The following is an 8,210-nucleotide window of genomic DNA, read 5'->3' on the forward strand; positions in this document are numbered from 1 at the left end:
TGGTTCTCGTGCTCTCTTCCCATCTCGGGGGGGTCGTTGGGCTGCGGCGTGGGGCCGCAGAGCCCGGGAGGAGAGGACAACCCCGAAGAAAAGGTCCCCTTGCCGCCCTCCACCAGCAGCGGTGGGATGGGTGCAGGGACCCTCCTGCCATCGGCTTATCCCGTCCCCTGCGGGAGCCTTTTTCTGCAGCAAACTGACCCAAAGCGACAACGGCACGTTGGTGCTTCTTGCTAAATGGGGAGGGGGGAGAAAAACAAATCATCTATCAGTTTGCTCTGTAAGGATGGAAGCGGCGCATCCCCAAACAGGGCCAAAATCAGGCGGCTTTTACGGGATGGGGTTTTGCAAAGCGGCTGGTGCCAGTGCCCCATGGTGACGGTCGGAGGGGGAAGAAACTGGTTGAGCCCTTAAAAAGAGGAAAAGAAAAAGGCTCGGAGGAAGGGAAAGGTGCAGCGCCGGGTTTCCTTGCTGCTGTTCCTCCGGGATGCCCGTGCGCGTCCCCTCCACGCTGCCCTCCGGGCAGGACCGTGCTCGCTGCTCCGGCTCTGCCTCCCCGGAGGGGAAAGGTCCCAGAGCAGGAGAGTCCCTGTCTCTCCCCCCTTCCCAAAAGAAACTTTAATTTAATTGTTACGCTGGTGACCCACAGTGGCTGTGGGACTGGGGGCTGTGGTACCAGCCCTATTGCTGCCCTGCCCTTAAAATGGAATTATACACTTCTAATATAGGACAATTTGGGTTTTTTTTTCCATTTTGTTTTGCTCCCTGTAAAAGGAAGGAGTGGGGCTGAGCTTCACTCCCTCCTGGCCGGGACCGGGGCCGGAGCCTGGGATTGTTTTCGGCACGTGCCGGGCATCACTCCAGCAGAGACAGAAAGGAAGAAAATCACCCTGGAGGGAAAACGCAGCCGGTTTTGGGGCAGAGCGGGCTGAGTCCGGCTCTGCATCTCCCCCCTCCCCAGGGGCCACAAAACCTTGGCGGCTGCCTCCAAAATTCCTTACTTAAAAAGCAAAGCAGATTTCCCCGGCGCGGCCCTCTTCTGCATTCGAAGCTCGGGGGTTTTTGCTGCTTACAGGGTGAGATTTTTTATTTATTTATATATTTATGTATTTATTTTTAATTAAATGAAAGCTGAGGCCTTGGTTAACAACGTGACTCTGAGCCACCTAAAAGGTGGCTGTAACCCCCCCGGGCTGACTGTGGGACACAGTGCTGCGCCTGTCCCCCCTTCGTGCCCCGTGATCCCACGGTCGGCTCTGTATTTTGGGAGGATTTAATATTTCCCTGTGCAGAGGAGAATTTTACGGGGAGGAGTCGGGAGGAAAAATCTCTCTCAAAGCTGCTGCTGGAGTCGCTTTAGGAATCAAAAGAGATATCCCTGCAGTGACCCGCAATGCTTTAGTTGGCAGCAAAGCCCCTTCCCAGCGAGGCGGGACGGGGGCTGCTGTGCGCTTCGGTGCCTTCAAACAGCTCCTCACATCCCCCGGGGGCCCCTGGAAAGAAGTTTCCTAAAATGATACGCATAAAAGAGATCCTTAAGCGGGGTGTGTGTGTATGTAATGTAAAAAGGTAATAAAAAAGGGTGGGGTTTTTTAAATTATTTTAATTCCCCCCCCCCCTCCCCCCAGTGCGCTACATGTAGAAATACAGCAATTATTTTTGTTGCGCAGATGCTGAAATATATTTATTTTATTGTAAGCGATGACCTAGTTTGGAAACATTCTGTGTTGTAAATCAAACTGGGGGTGGGGGGTGGGGGAATCCCCCAAGCGAATCTGTGTTAGTTATCACTTTGAATCTTTGTGTGGTTTTGTGTTTGGTTTTAGGTTTTTTGTTTCATTGTGTTTTTTTAATTTATTTTGGGTTCATTCTGTGGAACACAAATGACACAAATCCCTGTCGCCGTCGCGTGGGTCCCGTCGGTGGAGCGTCACTGTGGACTGAGGGGTTCCCCCCGCCGGAGCCGGGACTGTCGGCCCTTTTTCTCTTGTTGCCCATTGAACGTAATGGGAAAAAAAATGGAATAAACCTCTCGTTTGTCTCACTGCGCTGCTGCCATGTCTTTGGGAGGGCGGGGAGGAGGCAGAGGGGGCTGTGGAGCTTTTTTTGGGGGGGGGGGTGGGGCTGGAGGGGATGGGGGAGTGGGCAGCACTGATTTTTGGGAGAAAGCCCATTTGCCTGGGGCTGGGGGTGGGGAACCAGCTGACTGGGGAAAAGGCTGAAATTAGCGGGTTTGGGGGGTTGAAAAATTTAATGACTTAACTATGTTTTGTTTTTTTTATTTTTTTTTTTAATTTGGGTTATTAAATTTGGGGGTTTAAATTTTGTTGTTTACTTTAATTTGGGTTTTTAAATGTTTTTTTATATATATAATTTTGGTTGTTTCTCTGTGCAAGTAATTGCAATGAGCTCTGTGTTGCAGGAGGGAGGGGACAGCAGTGTCACACGTGTCCCCTCTGCCAGACCGTGGGGTGCTCAGGGAGCTCAGAAAGGGGACTGGGGGGAGGGAGGTGCCGGCGCACAACAGAAATTGAGCATTTCTTCCTCCCTACATTCTTGGGGGTATATTTTTGCCCATTTGCAATAGTTAATTAGCATTACATAAAATCCAAAGAGATTCTAGTTATCTTTCATATAGTATTTTTTTTATTCATTTCTTTCAAACCCCCCTCTGGCACAGGTCTGTGGGGTCAGGCAGGCGCATCCCCAGTGCCCTTTTACCTAAAACTTGAGGAACTGAGTGAAAAAAGAGGGCACCTGAGCCAAGCCAGGGGTCAGAGCCTGGAAATCCCAGGGGACCGGTGGCGTGCGGGATCCCCATGCGATGCTCGGAGGCATTGGAGACATCAGAAACCGGCAGCCGGATTTAGGGAAGGTTTTATTATGATTTAGGGAAAGCTGCAGGATCGGCGGTGCTGCGGGAGCAGTTACAGAGAAAACTGAGCCAGAGAAATCGAGGTTTGAAGGGGCGGTCGAGCCGTGGGGGCACTTACCTTCTGCAAAGACAGCCGTTCCCCTAAAAGCAAGATCCTCTTTTCCTCCTTCGAGCTGGTTGTGGCTGAACTCTTCTCCTCACCGGTGCCTTTAAGCTGGTTAGCAGGATGCTAAAAGCTGACGGGTCGGTCACCGCTACTCCTGGTTTTAGTCGGATGGGTCGTTATGAATCATTACAGCGTTTTTTAAGTGGGGCTGTTGTAAAAAATACAGTTGTTGCAGTATTTCCCACCTTACGCCTTCAGCGAGGGGCTGGTTTGGTGGTTGGGTTCGGGGGTTTTTTGTGTGTGTGGTGTTGTTGCTGTTTCTCTTTTTTATTTTCTTCCACTCTTTGGACCAAAGGAGTGACCTGTGGGTTTCCTCCTTTCAGGTGAGATGGCCCCGTGGTGCCACAGCCCATCTCGCAGGGAGGAATGATTTCTCTGCCCACGGGGCCGCCCTTTCCAACACCTTTGGTTTGAGTTGAAAAAGTTAAGAAACAAAGAAGAGGAAAAATGTAAAAGAAGCCTTTGGGTACCCAAGCACCGGCTGCTGCTTTTCGCTGAGTGAAACTCGGGTGGGAGCTCATCAGCTGGACAGACACCATCATAGACTCACGGAATGGTTTGGGTTGGAAGGGACCTTGAAGATCATCGAGTTCTACCTCCCGCCATGGGCAGGGACATCTCCCACTAGACCCAAGCCTAGTTTCATCCCCCAAGGTCAGATCTGCAACTGGGGCCGTTCCCCACCAAGTGTCAAGGACCGGTGCAGGAAGTGCAATTCCCGGGGCTCTGGTGGATTAAAGGAGCTGCTTTGGTCCCTCAAGATACCCTAAAAAAAACAGAACAGGGGCAGAATCCACCCAGTGTGAAGGAGTTACAGCAAGTTCTAGGAACTTTAAGCTGTTGGCGTAAACACACCCCTGGCTTTTCCATCATTGCTCGCCCCTTGATGATTTGCTCAGGAAGGGAAAATCCTGGGAATGGACTGACCAACATACCAATGCCTTGGAATTGCTAATAAAAGAGCTGAGGTTATTCCAACAACTTGGTCCTATACATCCAACTGACCCTGTCCATGTAGAATGGGGGTTCAGTGAACGTGGTTCTCACTGCACTTTGGCAGAAGGGACCCACACACCTCCACTCCCCACACCGCCAACCCTCCCCCTCCCCCAACGCTCCAAAAAGCAGCATTCCTTAGGGCAGAGTCCTTAAGCTGACTCCATAGCTACGGCTCCCCGTGGGCTCTGGGGGAGACAAGGGGGCCCCGGGGTCTCCGTGGGCTTTAAAGGGGTCCCAGGGCTGCCCACGGGCAGAGAGAGGGGTAGGAGAAGAAAAAAGGAGAAGAGAAGAGAAGAGAAGAGAAGAGAAGAGAAGAGAAGAGAAGAGAAGAGAAGAGAAGAGAAGAGAAGAGAAGAGAAGAGAAGAGAAGAGAAGAGAAGAGAAGAGAAGAAGAAGAGAAGAGAAGAGAGAAGAGAAGAAGAAGAAAGAGAAGAAGAGAAGAGAAGAGAGAGAGAGAAGAGAAGAGAAGAGAAGAGAAGAGAAGAGAAGAGAAGAGAAGAGAAGAGAAGAGAAGAGAAGAGAAGAAGAGAAGAGAAGAGAAGAGAAAGAAGAGAAGAGAAGAGAAGAGAGAAGAGAAGAGAAGAGAAGAGGTGGGTCGAGGGGGAGGGGAGAATGGTGGGGGGAAGGGTTGGGGGTGTGGGAGTGAGCGTGTGAGGGGGGAGTGAGGGGAATGGGTGTTTGTGAGGGGGGAATGGGTTTTCGTGAGTGGGAGAGGTGAAGGAGAGGAGGTTTGCAGGGCTGTGAGGTGCCTGTGAGAGAGGAGGCCCCGGAGGGAGGTGAGTGGAAAGGGCTGTGTGTGGAAAGAAAGCTTTAAGGACAGGCTGGGCTGGGAAAGGCGGTGGGCCCTGAGGGAGGGCTTGGGGAGCGGGGCTAGAAGCGTGGGTTTGGGGCAAAACTCTGGGAAAGAAACTGCAGGACAGGGCCAATCTGAGGATACAGTTTTCGCGAAGCTTCAAGGAAAAGGTGACCAAAGATGCCTCTTGTCCTTTTGTGGGCTGGTTTTGTCTAAGTTATTCATGCGAGTGGACTTTTGCCACACGGGATGGGAACTTTCGCTTCCCGGGATAGCTGATGCCCCTGGATAACCACTGCCCGCGAAGCACTGCGAAACCCCGTGTTCGAAAATGAGAACAAAGGCCGGGTTTTGCCTCTCGGAAGGATCTCTAAGCACCGTCTCCACGTTATTTTCAGTACCTTTCTGGTTGTTTTCTTTCCCCCCACCCCCGTGATGTCCGCCGGGGGGGCTGGCGGAGCTCTGCAGGCGGATGTCCGGCTCATTTTGGTGAGGGCTGAGCTGATTTCAGGGAGTCCCGGCTCATTTTGCGGAGGATTGGGCTGGTTTAGGGGGTCCCGGCGCATTTGGGGAGGGCTGCGCTGGTTTTGGCCTCGCAGTGCCCGGGGCGGAAAGAAGCGGTGGTGCGGGGCTGAGGAGGCCTCGTCGTCCTCGGCGCGGCCCCGCCCCTCTCGCCCGCCGTTGCCGCGGCGACGTTGGGGGGCGTGGCCCGGATCTGCCCTCAGCGCATGCGCGGGTGGGCGGACGCGAAGGAGAACGTTTCCGGTGTGCGGCGGTGGTCGGGAGCTGCGGCGTTCAGTACCGGGAGAGATGGGGGGACCGGGGCCGAGGGGGGCGGGAGCAGGAGCGGAGCGGGATGGGGTGGGGGGGTGGGGTGGGGTGGGGTGGCGGCGGCGGCGGCGGCGGCAGCGGCAGCGGCAGCGGCAGGAGCGGTACGGAGGTCTCCGGGGCCAGTTCGGGGGGTTTGTGGGGTGGCGGGACCGGGCTGGGGGCCTCGGGGGGCGGTCTGGGCCTTTTTGGGGGGGGCAGAGCCGAGTGGGGGGTCCCCGGCGAGAACAGAGCCGATTCAGACCCCCGTCGTCCATCCCCCCGTCCCCCCCCGTCCCCCGCTGCCGCCCCCTCACCCCCGCTCGCTCCCCGCAGGTGGCGGCAGCCCCGGCCGCAGCGCAGGGTGCCCGGGGCCGGCCTGGCCGGGCGCTTGGCTCCGCTCTGGGCTCCGCTCTCAGCCCCCCCCGGCAGGTCAGCCCGGCCGTGCCCCCTTCGCCCGCCTCCAGCCCACGGCCGAGTCCCCCCAGGTACCCCCGAGATGGGTCGGGGGGTGTCAGCGCTGGGCCCCCTGAAGCGGGGGTGGGTGGTGGTCACGGGCATTGCTGGGAGCCCGTGGGCAGCCCTGGGACCCCCTTAAAGCCCACGGAGAGCCCCGGGGCCCCCTTGTCTCCCCCGGAGCCGACGGGGAGCCGTAGCTGTGGAGTCAGCTTAAGGAGTCTGCCCTAAGGACTGCTGCTTTTTGGAGCGTTGGGGGAGGGGGAGGGTTGTCGGTGTGGGGAGTGGAGGTGTGTGGGAGGAGTCCCGTATCTTTGGGAGCTTTGGGGATGTTGGGCAGATTTGGGGGAGTGGGGGAGGGGTCCCCTCCTTTGGAGCTCCCTGGTTCTTTTCTTCCAAACTGTGGGAGGCAGCGGGCGAAGGGGGAAGGCAATAGAGTGAGTTGCTGTATTTCAGTCCTTGGTTGAGAGTCAGCGACTCTGCGCCCTTGCTGCTCAGCAGACTATTAGCTCCGTGGGGCTGTTTCTCCAGGCAGGCTACGACTACAGAAATGACCCCACTTCCTCGGAAGAGTTGTCAGCGGTGACGTCTCCTGTGAACGTACTGCCTGACGTTGGATAGACCTGGCACCACGCAGCAGCTCAGAGCTCCACAGCGTATGCTTCCACACTCAGTCCCGTCCCCTGCCTGGGAACCCACTCTTTCTCCGTCCCTGCTGGCAGCTCCTGTGGAGGCTCCTGGCCCAGGACCAGCCCCGGTTTCCCCACTGCCCCACCAGCAGCCATGGGAGAGCGGGGTTGTCCTGAGTGTGTGAGCACCACTAGCTCTGTTGCTGCACTGGGCCAGGCCTCCAGGATGTCGTAGACGGAGCTCTGAGAAGAGAAGCTGCTCCTCAACAGGCTGCTGCAGTCCTCCGAGTTGGCCAGCAAGCACAGGCTGCAGGGTGCAGCCGCGCAACCCTGGGGTGCCCGCCGTGGGAAATGTTAAAGAAATAAAATGTTGGTCTCTATCCCTGGTGCTGTGGTTCCTCCTCCCATCCCGCGGCTGGGGCTGTGCCCCCCTCAGTGCCCGACCCAGTGGGACAGGCTGGCACTGCTGGCACCCACCAACCTGGGGGGGTGGTGGTGTCGGGGGAGCTGGGTGGGCTGGAGAAAGGGAGGAAGCACCTCTTGAAACCAGCTCGGCCCTCTCCAGCCACAAAAGCCTCCCCAGAGGCACCAGAGGGGACCCCCAGATCCTTGAAGGGCTGCCCCAGACTCCCTCTGGCCTGCAAGAGTCCCCCCCAGGACCCCATAAGGGCAGCCCAGGACCCCTTACGCACACCCCAGTGGCGTCCCAAATCTGGGTTCTTTACCTGCTGGGCAAGCCAGTAACACACTGTGTGGGAGCAGCCAGCCAAGCCGGTTTCAGAGCACCAGAGGGGAGAGGCAGGGAGCTGCCATCCCACTCAGCTCCATCTCCGCCGTGCCTTGGCTGTGCAGAGAGAACTTGGGGGGAGCTGCAAAACAGCTCAGCCCGGGCTTATCTCCAGATGGCACAGAACAACCAAAACCAAATGGCCCTTAACAAACAAAATGCCCCGAGTCCCATCCCACCACTCTTCCCGTGACGTTGAGCGCCGGACATCACAAATTGGCAACAGAGACTTCTCTATGGCACCACCAGAGGGAAATATCCCAGACAGTGTAATCCACTCGGGCATAATCCTGCACCCTCACCGAGTCAGGAAATATAAACCACAGGGTCTGGGGAGACAAATGGGGAATCCTCCAAGGATACAGCTGGCCCCTAGGAGATCTGTCCCCCCCATCCAGGACGCTGGAGAGGAGCATTTACAGCCGAGCACAGCCTTTCCTTTAACCTCTAGAAAAGCCGGCTTTTGCTAAAAAACAAATGTCCCCCTCCCGCCCTGGGCCCCTCTGAAATTAAATAAATAAATAAATAATTAAAATCCTTACAAAACTTAAAAATCGCCGTTAGTTTCGTTAGGGTTACATTAATTCTAAAAACTCATGAGCCGCTGCGCTGTGTGCCGCAGCCCAACCTCCCCCCCTCAATGCTGGGCGAGCTCCTCTGGCCATGCCTGGGATGAAAAATGGGTGGCTTTTAGGAAATAA

The sequence above is a fragment of the Vanellus vanellus genome (genome assembly GCF_965231255.1).
Source record: "Vanellus vanellus genome assembly, contig: HAP1_SCAFFOLD_67, whole genome shotgun sequence".
Taxonomy (NCBI): domain Eukaryota; kingdom Metazoa; phylum Chordata; class Aves; order Charadriiformes; family Charadriidae; genus Vanellus; species Vanellus vanellus.